Source organism: Dama dama, chromosome 25 (genome assembly GCF_033118175.1).
Source record: "Dama dama isolate Ldn47 chromosome 25, ASM3311817v1, whole genome shotgun sequence".
NCBI classification, from domain to species: domain Eukaryota; kingdom Metazoa; phylum Chordata; class Mammalia; order Artiodactyla; family Cervidae; genus Dama; species Dama dama.
The window spans coordinates 21845944-21861120 of record NC_083705.1 but is presented as its reverse complement, the minus strand read 5'-3'; the positions used below and the strand labels follow the sequence as shown (position 1 = coordinate 21861120).

General features: G+C 38.3%; 1 protein-coding gene across 11 annotated transcripts in view; it reads left to right on the top strand.

Annotated features, from left to right (window-relative positions):
• The first annotated feature begins 858 nt into the window (after positions 1-858).
• The window catches only part of ERBIN (erbb2 interacting protein), a 118436-nt gene continuing 104117 nt past the window's right edge, over positions 859-15177 (top strand). For all 11 annotated transcript variants that reach the window (XM_061129662.1, XM_061129655.1, XM_061129665.1 and 8 more), the window contains exon 1: positions 859-1126. The gene's annotated coding sequence lies outside the window, so the exon portion shown is untranslated. The remainder of the gene's footprint in view (positions 1127-15177) is intronic.

Genomic DNA, 15177 nt, shown 5'->3' with positions numbered 1-15177 from the left:
GGCGAAGCCCGCGGGAGGCCGCCCCGCCCCCGCCGCGGAGCCGCCGCCGCGCGCTGCTCTTCCCCCCTCGCCGCCGGGGCGGTGGCGCTGTTGCCGCCGCGGCCTGTGAGGCAGTGACTCCCCGGCGCCCCAGCCCCCTTCCTCCTCCTTTCTCTCCGCTCCCTCCCTCCCCTCCCCGCCCCTCGCAGTCTCTTGCTCGAGTGAATGTGGCGCGGCGGCGCGGGACGCAGCCTCGGCCCCTGCCGCGGCCCCGCGAGCTCCTGAGGAGACGAAGCCGCCGCCTGCCCTCAGCCTTTGCGCTTCCCGGGGGAGCCACCGCCGCCTGGGAAGAAGAACGAGGAGGGGCGCGAGGGGACGGCGGCGGGAAAACGGGAGGAGGAGGAGAAGAGGGCTCGAGGGCGAGGAGGGAAGGCGGGGAGGGACGGACGGAAGGACGGACAGCCCGACGGACGGCCCGGGGAGGGGGCCGCCATCGAGCCAGCCCGGCCGCACGGCTCCGGCTCGGGGCGGCCGCGGCGGCGGCGGCGGCGGCGGCGGCGCAGGCGAAGGGCGCGGCAGGCTCTATCGAGACAATAACCCCGCCGCCCGGCTCCGGGGGGCGGCGGCGAGGAGGAGGCGGCGGCCTAGCGCGACCGCGGCTCTCCCCGCCCCGGCGACGTCTTCGCCCCCGCCGGCCGCGTTCGGCCGCCGTCGGGTATCGGGGCGCGCGGGTCGCCCGGAGTCCCAGGCTCGGGGCGGACGCCCCCTCCCCTCCCCCTCCCCGGCGCGCGTGGAGCTGGTTTTCCGGGTTCCCCTGGACCGAGCTGGATCCTGCCGTTCGCCAAGGCAGGAAGTGAGTTTCGCACGGTAATTCCGGGCGGTGTCACGAGTGAAAAGTTTTTTTTTTTTTTCGGCGGAGATCCTAGTTGGGGCTGGGAAACTCCTGCAAAACTCGAGACCGGGAAACCAGCCCGCGCGTCCCAGCCCCCACCAAAGCCACCTACTCTTCCTACTGCGGGAGGCCACTCCACATCCGCTCTCACCGGAGAGAGAAATTCATCTGGATCCGAAGTGACTAATGAAGGGAAGGAAATCATGTCAGGCGAAGCCTTGAAAAAGCTGCCTTGAGACACTGCCCGACCGAAAGGTAAATTTCACGAGAAGTGTCTACGAGCCACAAAGCTCCCGGGCCAGAAAAGAGAGGAAACTTTAGTAGTTTTTCAGTTTTTTCTCAAGTTCCCTTAAATTCTCCTTTTCTGATGTTGAACGGGATAATGTTTTAGGTGCTGAATAGTAAGATGTTACTCCCTCTTTGGTTATTTTAGAAGAGGTTGTAAGAATGAGGTAGGACGAAAAGTTTTAAGCAATCCGAAGAAAGAGTGCCTTTGTTCGGCACAAGGTCCAGAACTCATAGATTCCTGGAACATATACAGTGTGTATATTTCTGATTCATTAAGTTGCTGAACCTGGCAACTTTTGTTTCGGGAGAAAGTTAGCTCACTGCGGGGAGCTATTTGCTGCTGCTGAGATGGCTGCCACATTTGTTTATACTGTTACCGATTACTTGGCCTTTGCGTTTAATTGTATCTATATAGATTTGTTTTTAGTAGCAGTCTTTATGGACGTATTTCATTGGGTTTTATAAAACAGAAACCTTTGCCATTCTTAGTCGTTTTTCTAGGTGGGTAATAAATAGATTCCTTCAATAACTTGTTCCTTTCAGACATTTAGAACTCGATTATACTTGTTTCAATTGAAAACAACTGTCGGCTAGATTTCTCTTGTTACTGACAGTAGAAGGAAAAAGGAGGGAGTAAGTATTGTCGATAAAGAGTGTTAGAATTAAAAACACGTAAACACCTGTGAAGTCGTTTCGTTTGTTGGGACTTAGGTGCAATTCAGAACAGGACACAGAGGAAGGAGACCAAAACGCTTACAACAATTTTCATGGGCATCACAGTGATTGTGATAAACATCTGTGCTTTTGGAATAGTACAGTATTTACATTTTTGTGTTGGCCCGAATGTTTTGGCCGCCTAAGAGGTGATGAGTATCTACGGTGGGGGCAGGGGTTATTGAAGCATGGGAGACATTCCACCAGTCAGTCATAAATATAAACACTTCTAGACCAATCGGTAGTCTTTATAGATCAAATCAGCTTTGGTCGCAGAAAACACAAAACGGTTTCTTCAGTGGTGTTTTAAAGTGTGTCTTTAAGGTTGGTTTTTTTCCGTTTGTACTTTTGTGGTAAAGGGAGGTGAAAGATTATACTATGCTTTTGAGTAAATATTAAATAAGTTTAGTTGGTAGGCATATCTTAAATATAAATGGAAGTTTAATTGCCCATGCTACCTCAAGAAAGAATAGTTGGCTTTCTTTAGTTTTAAGGAGAGAAAAGTTAGGTCGTAAAGGACTGGATCAAATTATTTCACAAATACATTTCAAAATAGGAATCTGTTTCGCCTCTGTTTTGAATTTTTTTCCCTAAAGCTTGATCTCTAGAGCTCGTTTAAAATTTTTTTTAATTGTTGCTAAGATTTGTGAACCATCAGGTAATTTCTGTTAAGTCAAAGTAACTTTATCAAGGAATTTAAAGTACCTAACTGATCTACTTTATGATTTTGGAACACTTCATTAGGCAACGAAAGAGGTTATTCTTGGGCATCTGAAAGAGGGGAACAGAATAAATGGCATTGAACTTCAGTCTCCTTATATGGTTTATACTTGGCTTCAGAGCAACAAAGCCTTAATAGAGCAAGTCTTTTATAGAGAGCTATCACTTTGCAAAAATGTTTCTCTGCATTAGTAAATTTTACTTATAAAAAGTATTATAAAAAAAAAAGTATTATAGTCCTGGAAAATACTTATTTAAATCCCTGTTTTTAGATACAGTTCTTGATTTTTCTTTTTCCTTTGGGGGAGCAATAGTAAGTTTAAATGCAGACTCAGTTTGATATTGAATTAACTGAAATGAATTTTAGGTTTTAAAGTATTATCAAACTATATTTTTCAAAATCTTGTTTAAAATGTGACAGTGGTTTAAAAAGATTTAAAAAAAGATGATAGTTAAAATATTTTGAAATGGCTTCAAGATTTGGATATTCTTAATATTCTAAGAGTTTTCTTGGATTAAATTGGCAAATCTAGAGTACTTCCAAGGTGTCTGCACAAAATGCACACTGAATGGCACTGGTTACTGAAGGTACTTAAGAGTTTTCCATGGCGATAAACTTAATCTTTCAACTGATTGATTCAAATATTATGTTATGAAGTCTGCCTGCTGTTTCAGAACAAACTATTACAAATTTTTCATGTCTAAAAAGCTTACAGAGGTTCAGATACAGAAAGCAAATTTTTTATTGCATGTTTTTTCTTAATTAAGTGGTAACTATAGTTAGCGATATTTCATATGTATTGTTGGCAGATCTCTAAAATTCAGCTATTTTAGTGATATTGGTATTGAGCTCTTGGTCTAGAAACAATACCTTACTGTAAGAAACACATGAAAATTTCAGAAAATTAGGTGCATATTTGGCCATTTATTTTAAATAATTGCTTATGGATGACACAGTTTAGAGTTTAAGTTGTTTTTGGTTTAGAAATAGATTATGGCAGTTATAAAGTATTTGGGCTAATGCAGATTTTAGTAATGTTGGATAGGAAAGTAATTTTTTCTTTTGTAATTGCTACTTATCTAGATTGTCTTTAAACAGACTGTTGCTTGCATTTTTATTTTGACTCTTACCCTTGCTCATCCATTTCTCTATCACATGTCATGTCTTTTTTGGGGGGTGTGGTGAATACCTGTGTTATAAACTCCTAAAGAAGCCTTTCTCTTTTCCTTTCCTGATAACATATATTGTACCTGTGTTTAGTTTTTCACAAGAGATTATTCAGTTTTTGAATGCACACTATTTACCATGAAAAAAATCTGTGTGTGAATTATGCTGTATAATACCTACTTTTGAATTGTCTAAGGAAATAAACTCAGCATTTCTGCTTTCCACTTTTTCTGTGATTTTACTCCCTATTATTTTTTATTTCTTTGTGCCTCTAATCACTTGAATGGTAGTACACCTATTTTTTTCAGCTTTAACTTAACTTTTTCTGTCTTGTTTCCTAATTGTAAGGGAGAAATCTAGCTTTACTCAGCATTCTTCTCTAATTCCTTTATCTTCCTATTTTTATAGTTAGCTTCATTTACTTCCCCTATTCTCTACATGTTCAGCTTCTGTTTTTTTAATTATATTTTGCTCGTCTCCCGTTTTTGAACTTTACCAGTTTATGCTGACCACTTCAAAAATTGTTTAAAAGATGAGTAGAAGACATTTATTTGGTCAGTTCCATTGAACTTTCAACATCCCTTTTCATTCCCACTCAGTTTACATGCCAATATTTAACCTAATACTCATCAGTATATTTTGTTTTACTTTTACATTGTTTCATTTCTTTTTTCTCTTCAATATGCCTAAAATGACCTCTGTTAAGATAATATCACGTTATTATGTATTCTTATGTTAATTAACCCCGTTACCTTCTTGCTTTATTATGCTCTTGGCCTCTTACAGCACTAAAGCTTGTACTTCTCTATCTCCCTTCTCTGTTCCTTTCCTTCTTCTCAGATTAGGTGTCATATTTGTCAATGTCTCAATTTTTGAAATTGCCTTCTTCTATCTTTTTATGAAATAGCATGAAATTCTATCACTTATTTTATTCTTCTCACTTCAAATTTTTCCAGGTACCATTGGATGAAGGCCATGCCAGCCTTTATAATTGACAGTGTATGAGACAATAGAAAAGAATATCTAAAAATTAAGTTAATAAAAGAAGATTCTACTCATCTGGAGATTATTTACCTATAGAATGTAGTATAAAAATTTGAAAATAATAAAGATATTTAAGTAATTAAAATGGATGTACTAAGATCTGGGGGCTTCATTCATAGGGGTGTCCTTATTCACAGCGCATTTGTTTTTGATTATACCGAGCTGTTTCCTGCCTTTCATGTACTAGAAGAGGTGGGAAAGCACGTTGACATCATCATGAAGCTAGGGACTGTGATACAAAGAGAGAACAGAAAAGTGGAAAAAAGACTGACTTAGAAAACAGAGTCGTCTCACATTGCAAGGAATATAGCCCATGTTTTGTAATAACTAAATGGAAAGTAACCTTTAAAAATTGTATAAAGATAAAAATTTAAAGAATAGTCTCAGCTTGCTTTAGGAAAGAATGCTGTATACATTTTATTTGTCATTTGGAGGATTCACTCAATTATAGCATAGTAAAATTACAAGTAATACTAATTAGCCCTAAAGCAGCTGTTTTCAAACTTTTTGTTCTTAGGTTCCCTTTATTCTTAAAATTGGCTGAGAACCCCACAGAGCTTTAGTTTACATGGGTTATATTTATTTCCTGTATTACAGAGTTTTACAAATTAAATAAACCAGTGTGTGTTAGTGTAACACTTTTAACAAAGATATAACTGTTTTCCAAAACATATCTTTAGCAAAGAGTGGCATTATTATATGTATTTGCAAGGCTCTTGTGTCTGGTTGAATAGAAAACAGTTTGATTCTCATATCTGCTTCAGCATTCAATCTTGCAGTATACTGTTTTGGTTGACGTATATGAAGAAAATCCAGTATCATACACACATATGGTTGGAAAAGGGAGAGATATTTTAGCCAAAACTTGGCAAGTGGTAGTTTTTTAAAGGAGACCTGCAGTGTTGAATCTGAAATCATATCAATGAATTTCCATTTCTTGTTTCCTGAAAGTCCATGGTGTAGCTTGCACTTCAAATGAATCTTACACCATGTATTGGTTGTTTGGGAAATACTGGTTCGTTAATACATTTTTTCCCCAAAAGTTGACACATTTCATTTTGCAGTAACAAAACCAAAAAAGTTGTTAATATCACCAGTGATCTCATTAGTTATGAAGCTGTCAAGCTCAGTATGGCAGATATAAGTTTTCCACAATTCTAGATTTTCACTTGGAAGCTCAAATATTAATCATTGGTAACAAAAATGTCAGTGTTTTCCCCTTGAAGTTATAGGCTTACTTGGTTTATTTTTGAGAAAATGTCTGCCAAATTCCTAAATCTGTATAACCATAGTTTCTCATTCTCTTTAAGGTCAAAATGTTGTTCCATTAAAAAAAAAAAAAAGGCCAGTTTACTTCGTAAGTCTAAGTCCTTTTCCTCAAGATTGCCAATTCTCTACAGAATATGAAGAAGACATATATTGAAGAGTTGAGATTTAATAAAATTTATTATTTTTTTGGAGGGGAAATTCTGTGGCAGTCCAGTGGTTAGGACTTCATGCTTTTACTGCGGAGGGTCCAAATTTGATCCATGCTGCATTGTCAAATTTTAAGAAAAGTTTTTTTTTTTTAATTGCTTCATTAAAAATATCCTTAAGTGTTTGAAAAGAAATCTGTGAGTATATAATGCTGCTTGTCTAGCTTAATATTCATGCCTTTGTGCTAAGATACTAGAGATTTTATCTACTGTTGCTGTTGATATAGTGGGAGGGAATTGATTTTTATTTTTTAAGTGTTATTTTTGGTCGACATGTATTTGAATCTCTGCTATGTATATATATATAGTGTGTGTGTGTATATGCGTGTGCACTCAATTGTGTCCGTCTCTTTGTGACCCCATAAACTACAGCCTGCAAGGCTCCTCTGTCCTTGGAATTTTCCAGGCAAGAGTACTAGAGTGGGTTGCCATTTCCTCTGCCAGAGGGTCTTCCTGACCCAGGAATCGAACCCATGTCTCCCGTGTCACCTGCATTGGCAGGCAGATTCTTTACCACTGCGCCACCTGGAAAGTCAAGATATATGTTACTTTTACATTATCTTCTTTTTGCTCTATTAAAAATATAGGAAGTTTGTTCTTATTGTGCTTGGGATTTATTTATGTCATGCTCTTGGTTTTTCCTCAGATGTTAGATTTTTCAAAAGTATGTATTATGGTCCAGGCTATACTGTATTGGTTATTTAAGTGTATCTCCCCAGACCTAGTGAATCCCTGTTGTGTCTTTGGTCTGTTTAGCTAATAAGTTTCTCCTTAGAGTAGCTTGTCCTCTCACACGTATTTCCTGTCCCGCAGGAGATAGCATTCCCCTCTTTTCACAGTTAAACTGCCCAAGTGTCGTATAGAGGGAGCTCCCTGGCCGGAGGCCTTAGCCATGCAGCTGTTCTGCTGTGGTTTTAGTACCTGGCTCACTGCCCAGGACACACTTCTCCCAATTCTTCTTGCTAAGAAAACTTACCCTTTTTGGAGATCCCACTTTATGCTTGTTTTGTGTATCTGGTTCTTCAAATGTGTTTGTTGTCTACCCTACCCCCTGACCAACCCCACATCCCAATCCACTTTTTCTTTTGTACAAATTCCTTTCTGTTCTTGTCTGAAGATGTATGAAGATGCTCCTAGGTTTTTTAATACCACTATAGCTATTTTTAGGCTTTGTTAAATTTTAAACACCTTTATCAAAATAGGAACCATTGCAATCAACACATTTTTGCCAGTGACAAATAAGTTTGTTTATTGCTGTAGCGTGAAAATCCATGCTTTGGGAATTGGCAGACTCTTGGAAAGCCTTTTCCTTTTTTTTTCCTCCAAACTTGAAACTTTTTATTTTATATTGGAGTACAGCTGATTAACGATGTGGTTGTAGTTTAGGTGAACAGGGAAGGGACTCAGCCATACTTGTACATGTTTCCATTCTCCCCTAAACCACCCTTCTATCCAGGGAATTTTTTTTTTGTATTTTTTTCATATTTTAAAATTTGGAACAATGACAGATACACAGAAAAGTTGGAAGCATAGTGCAAATAATTTTTTTGTTCCTGTCAACCTGATGCCTCATCACTTACTTCTAAATACTTTAATGCTTATTTCCTACAAATAAGGGCATTCTCCTACATAATATCATAACTGTCAAAATTAGAAAGTTAATAATCCACTAACATCTCAATTTGACAAGTCACTCTAAAGTCTTTTAGATTAAAAGTATCCAGTTTAGAATCATACATTACATTTAGTTATATTCTTTAGTCATCTTTAATCTGGAACAATTTTAATTAATCTTTACTTTCAGGGGATTTCATACTTTAAAGATTACAGATCTATTTTTTAAAATCTTAATTTGCATTTTTTCTGACATTTTAATTTGGTTTGATTAGAGTTTCATGGCAGGATTATCATGGAAGTGATTTTGGATTCTTGTATCTTATTAGGTGGCAAGCAATTTAAGTTGTCCTATTACTGATAGGAATTGGTAATTAAGATTGTAACTGTTAGACATCTCCTATGTCAAGGTACTCCTTTTTCATTTGTAATTATTAAGTATTTTGGCACTGAGTATTGAAACTATGTAAATATTTTGTTCCTCATCAGATTTTTAATTTATTTATTTACATCTATCCATGATTACCTGTTATATTCACTGATTTACAATCCATTATTATTTACTGTGATGCTCAAATTGTTGTTGATTTTGCTAGTGAGAACCCATTCCAGCTGGTTTCTTTTTGACATACTTTTATCTTCTTTCTTCCTTCTTTGAGCACTTTTTTGTATCTAGCACAATATGCTGTTCCAGACTTACCTTCAAACCTGCTGCTTCAGTTATTTTTAGTGGAAAGTGGTACTTAGAAGCCAAAATCAAGGTACTTCTTATACGTGCTGCTCTTGGGGTGTTGCTGCTCCTGGCCTTCTTAGCATATAGAACTAGGGAATATTTTTATGTGCACAGACATACGCATTCATATCTATATTTCTGTGAATACAGAATGATTTCACAATGATACTGTCAATTCTAGTCTAGTACCACAGAGTTCACGCTAGTGTTTTCCCTTTCCATATTTTTGTAACCTTTCTCTGCTAGGGAGAACTAGTTTTGTTTCTTTTTTTTTTTTTTTTGGTGAGGGAGATGAGGTAAGCATTTGATAAGACAGACATTTTTAGCTACAAGTCCCTGTAGTTCAGTTAATCTTTGAAGTATTTATAAAGAGATAAAATTCTAAAATGTAGCACATTGTAAAATACACTTGGGTGAAATATTTCATTCCAGAGTAATTCCAGGTTACTGTATGACAGGGGGATGGTATGAATCAGTACTTTTATAGTGTAGATTGGATAGGTTACTTGTGGAAATAATGTTGGGGCTTGATTTTAGTCTGAATGCAGTGATTTTGGTGCAACTGTGTTTTTCCATATGAAAGTTTTATTTTTACATAATTCCAAAGTTTGGAATTACCTTACCTTCTTGATAATCGTGTCCTTGGAATTTCAATCTGTAGACCAGTAGACCAATTCTAGATTCCTGTGGGGTGGGGTGAGGGAAAGTTGTGTCATTTGTATTAGGGCTAGCACAAGAAACCTGTAATCTCAAAATCTCCTTACCAAGGCTGTCACCTAGTCTAGAATAAGTTAGTTTGACTTGCCCCATCTCTGAAGATTATGGAAGTGATTTTAGAGGTATATTGGGATATCATCTTGTGACTAGAATAGATTTACTCTCAGTCTTCTAGGAAAAGATAAGGATCCTGGCAGCAACAAATGGATTCTTTGGGTGCCCTATTAATCTCTGGAGACTTCAAAAGATTTAGTTGATTGTGCTGGGGCTAACTGCAGAATATTAGCGTGTGTATAGTAGATGCAGTTCGACCCATCAGATAGCAACATAATGTCCCGTCTGCTCTTTCTTTTGAAAACTGTTCCTAAACCAGAAACTGTGGGAGTCTGTCTTTATCTCTTTGAACTTGATTACTGAAATGAGTACCATTTCTATCAGTTCTGTCTTTTAGGTATGTGTAGAGTGAAACACTTCAGGGTAAGGCTTCCCTAGTGGCTCAGACGGTAAAGAATCTACCTACAATGCAGGAGACCCAGGTTTGATCCCTGAGTCAGGAAGATCCCTGGAGAAGGAAATGGCAGCCCATTCCAGTATTCATGCCTGGAGAATTCCATAGAGGAGCCTGGTGCACTACAGCCCGTGAGGTCTCAAAGGAGTCGCACACAACTGAGCAATTAACACTTTGAGGCTTGGAGGGCTGGACAAGGTACAAGCAGCGAGAGACTGTTGTTAGGCAAAGCACTAAAACAATTACCTTAATTTTTTTTTATTTATAAAATGCAGAAATTTATAATATAGAAGGTGAAAATTCCCTATACTTCCATCTCCCAGAGATTCTCAGTGTGTTGTGTGTTCTTCTGAAGACTTCTATATGTATTCTAACATGTAAGTGCATATATGTACATGTCTAAGTATCTTTAGATAAAAATGGAAGATGAAATATTTCAATGTAAGAGGTTATAGTAGGTATGTATGTATATATGTTAATTAGCATTAACATTTCTAGGTTGTTACACATGTCGATGAAAAATTACTCAGGCAGTCTAAGATTTGGAAAATTTTATTCTCACCAAATTTAAGGACTGTAACCCAGAAAGAGCATCTCCGAAAGCTCTGAGAACTGTCCCGCCCATTAGAAGTCAACACATGGTTTATATAAGCTTTTTTGAGACAGAGGGCTCTACATTAAATGAAGTATTATTGGCAGTTTACATAATCCAGATTTAAGCACCATCGTGGTGGGTCATGTGACCCTTTATAAGATCAAGAAGTAATATTATCCTTTGAGCTGTCCTGTTGTTGGGATAATGGTTTTTTCCCTTTGGCTACACTGGGTCTTCATTGCTGTGCATGGGCATTCTCTAATTGTGGTGAGTGGAGGCTGCTCTCTGGTTGCAGTGCATAGGCTTCTCGTGGTGGTGGCTTGTCTGGTTGCCAGGCACAGCCTGTCAGACTTGCAGGCTTCAGTAGTTGCAGCCCATGGTTTAGTTGCCCTGTGGCATGTGGAATCTTCCTGGACCGGAAATCAAACCAGTGTCCCCCCGCATTGGCAGGCTGATTCTTAACCACTGGACGTCCAGGAGAATGTTGCTGTTTATGGTTGAGCAGGTGTGCCTGTTGATAGGGGAGGTTTGTTCAATGCAAAATGAGGATCCACAACGCACAGAGGAGACTAAAGGGTAGAGAAATTTTTATGTTTAAATTTTCCTTGGCATAAATATGAATTTTATTTCATATTCATGGCAGTGCTGTACAGAATATAGGTTTATTCTTATACTCTTTTGAAAAACAATTGCACTTACTTTTTTTTGGCTGTGCCAGGTCTTCGTCATTGCCCAGGCTTTTCTCTAGTTGAGGCGCGCAGGAGCTACTCTGGCTGAGGTGCATGGGCTTCTCAGTGTGGTGGCTTTCCTTGTTGTGGAGCGTGGGCTCTAGGTGCACAGGCTTCAGTACTTGCAGCGCATGGCTCAGTATTTGCAGCTCCGGCCTGCAGAGCACCGGCTCAATAGCTGGGGCACGTGGGCTTAGTTGTTCCGCAGCCTGTGGGATCTTCTCAGATCCGGGATTGAACCCGTGTCTCCTGCATTGGCAGGTAGATTCTTTACCCCTGAGCCCTCAGAGAAGCCCCTATTCTTGTATTCCTTGTATGTAAATTTTTACATTGTTACATAGAATTTTTTTTTTTTTTGTGGATAAATACCAAAAGTGCATTTGCTGTATGTGTAGTTGAAATTGATTGATAGATTCTCTCTGAAGAGTTTGTGTCCATTTATACTTCACCAATAGCATATGAGAGTACCTCACTATAAGCATTCTTGAACAAATTGGATATTAGCTGTCCTGAAATATTTGTATAAATCTGAGACAGGCAGTGTAGAATGGCTTATATATAATTTAGGCTTTGGAGTCAGATTGCTACTTACTGATTGAGACTTTGCCAAGTTAAATGTAAAAATTATTTTAGAAATACTACGTATTTGTATGTGTTTTGTGTTCTACATGAATTTAGTTGATTTGTTGCTTATATACTTCGGTTGTATTGTTTGCTATATAGTAGTTTAAATTTTAATATAATCAAGTTTGTCAGTTTTTATGCATTTTTGGGTTTAATGGTATTCTAGGAAGGATTAATGCAAGGATTATAAAAATAATAACTTGTTTTCTTACTTTGGCTTAAGGAGTGAAGTAATTATCTAGATTGATTCTCTCCACATTTCTTTCCAGGTGTAACACCATTAGTTGAATAAATCATCTTTTTGCTTCTAAAAATTCTATCTTTATCAATAGTAAATTCCCAAATACACTTAATCATATCAGAGTTTTCTTTTTTTATTTATTTATTTTTTAATATTATGCTATCTTGATTCTCCCCTCCCCCATTATAGTATTCTTAATATCTGGAAGTGTCAGTTTATTACTCTACTTTTGAAAAATTTTACCAGGTGGATTTGAATCATTAAATTCTAAAAAATACTTCTTGTGTGTATGTTGACTGAGAATGCTTGAATTTATAGGTTAGTTTAAGAAGTAATTGATACCATTAGAATAGCATAGCTCTTTCTAGGAAAGTAAATTTTCCATTTATTTGACACTTGATGCTCTTCAGTGGATTTTACTATTTTCTTCTTGTTATATCCAATTTTTTTTTAAAATTTTTATTAGTATGTATAATACTGTGAGGAATTATGTTGGGTTTTGTTGTTAAGCTTATTTCCAAAAACCTGAATGGAGGGGAAGGTGAGAGCTGCTGTTCCTGTGAATGGGGCTATTTCTTTCATTGTATTCTTATCTGGATACTTAAATAGAAGGAAGAGATTGATTTCTCATGTTTATTACCTATTGCATTCTCCTGAAGACTTTAAAAAATCACTAATAGATTTTTAGATGTATGCTTGGATTTTCTAGATATATAATTATAAATGAACCAGTATAGCACTTTTTAAAAAATTGAATAATAAATTATTAAATTGTATATTCTCATGTTTCATAATTTAATATGGATACTCACAAGTATTTAATAACCTATCTTTTTAACTGTAAAATTCTTTCCTTGTTTTCTTTCATTGCTTGAGAGCATCCTCCAAGATTAGGATTGCAGTCTGATTAATCTTCGAAAGGGGGATTTTTATTATTATTCAGGAGTTTCAATTTAATCATACTACACTTTCTTTCTCAAGATTGTCTGACTTGGGAATGGGAAAGTGAACGAGAAAACTTGCTAAACTCTTGAGGTGGATTTAAGTAGAAGTTGGTTCCTTCTATCACTGTTCTGCCCTTTAACTGCCTGTTGACGGGGACTTCAGTGGTATGAGAATGGCTTCTTGAATATTGTTTTTCCTTGACTGCTTTTTGATTTATTTCTGAGAAAAATACTATGACTTATAAACATTTCCCTTGAACTCTTGGTATGTTACTGTGATGCACAGTAGTAATTATGTGTATCTTTTAATGATAGTTACTTTGGTCCTTCATTTGATTATAATACTAAACTCCAGCTTTGTAGTTTATACACATAGTAAATGTTTCCCAAGAGATCTTTGCCACTGCTTACTACACCCTAGGGTAGCAGCCCCCAACCTTTTTGGCACCAGGGACCAGTTTCATGGAACACAATTTTTCTATAGACTGGAGGGCGGAGCAGGGTGTTTTCAGAGTGATTCAAGGCGTTACATTTATTGTGCACTTCATTTCTATTACTATTATGTTGTGATATATGATGAAATTATTATACAAGTCACCATAATGCAGAGTCAGTGGGATCCCTGAGGTTGTTTTCCTGCAATTAGACGGTCCCATCTGGGGGTGGTGGGAGTCAGTGACTCAAAAGTGTGGCCAGTCTTTGTCCAGTCTACTCTGTAATCTCGTTTTGGTTGCTGTCACTGCAGAAAACCCTGCTTCACAAAGATAGGATGTTTAAAGTGGAAACAGGCTTTTCTGTGTTTTTGCAGCAATCTAAGGATATTCTGCCCTGACTTGAATCCAGAATGGACAGATTTGAAGTTGTCTCATACTTTTAGGGCCACTGTTATTTGCGGTCTCAAGCAGTTGATCCTTTTCTAGCTTGGACAAAGTCAGTTTGCCTGGCTCATTCACAAATGGATTGTGGATCCATTCTTTTCTAGTAGTGGGGTCATTTGTGGTTGAGAAGTAATGCCCAAACTCTTTTGAAAGCTGACATAGGTGATAATGCAGCTTGAGAGAAGAAGGCCCAGGCTCAGTATCTTTCAAAATCTCTACTAATGTTTTGAAACGTGAAAAATCCCAGTGTCCACTCATCACCCCATAATTCCAGTTTGGCTTTGAGTACAGCCAGTTTATCTGCTGACTTGAACACAGTTGTTCTCCCCTGAAGTGACAGATTGAGTTCATTGAGCAGGTTGAAAATGTCACACAGGCAAGTTTTGCGACCCATTTTATGTCACTGAAATGTGCTGCAGTGGTGACTGTTTTTCTAAAAGAAATCTCTGGAGTGGCTCTCGTAATTTAGAAACTCTGGCCAGTGATCCACCTTAAGAATGCCATCTCACTTCTGTGTGTAAGAGAAGATGTGTATGCCGTGCATCCATGTCCTCTCAGAGCTGCATGAACAGACGTGAGTTAAGGGTATACACTTTAAGGTGGTTGACAGTTTTAGTTATATCTTGCAAAATGTTAAGTTCAGGTGACATTTTTTGGCTAGCCAGCATTTCTTTATGGATGACACAGTGCATAGACTCTCATTCTGAAGCTACCTCTCTGACCTGAGTAGTGCAACCAGAAAACCGTCTAGTCATGGCAGCTGGTCAGTCTGTGCATATACTGACACAGAATGACCTATTCAGTTTTCCTGATATCTAATCATTCAAAGACTTAAATGGTTCTGCAACTGTGGTGTTGGTTGGCACAAAAGTGCATATAACATATCCTTGTGCACATCCTCCTGAAAATATAGCTCACAGAAACAAGTGTTGTTGTCTTGTCAACATCAGTAGACTTGTCAACCTAGACTGTGTACCACAGTGACTCATTAAACCTCTCTAATAGTTGTCCCTCAATATCCCCTGCTGTTTCATCAGCTCATCTAGTTATGGTGCTAGCCAAAAGAGGGACGCATACCACCTTTTTGAATTGCATTCTCTCCTAAAAAGTTCTCTTCGCTAGTAGTAAAAGCTTCTTTGCTTTAATAAGGCAGTTAGGCACTAAGAATGATGCTCTCAGTGTAGACACAATTGATGAAGTGGTGGACTTCGGTAATTGCTTCTGTTCATGATGTTTATTTTTCTGTATTTTGAGAAGTTCTTTGTATTCACATTTTTTACTTTTGAAAAACTCCAAAGGTTTGTCTTTCAATGCG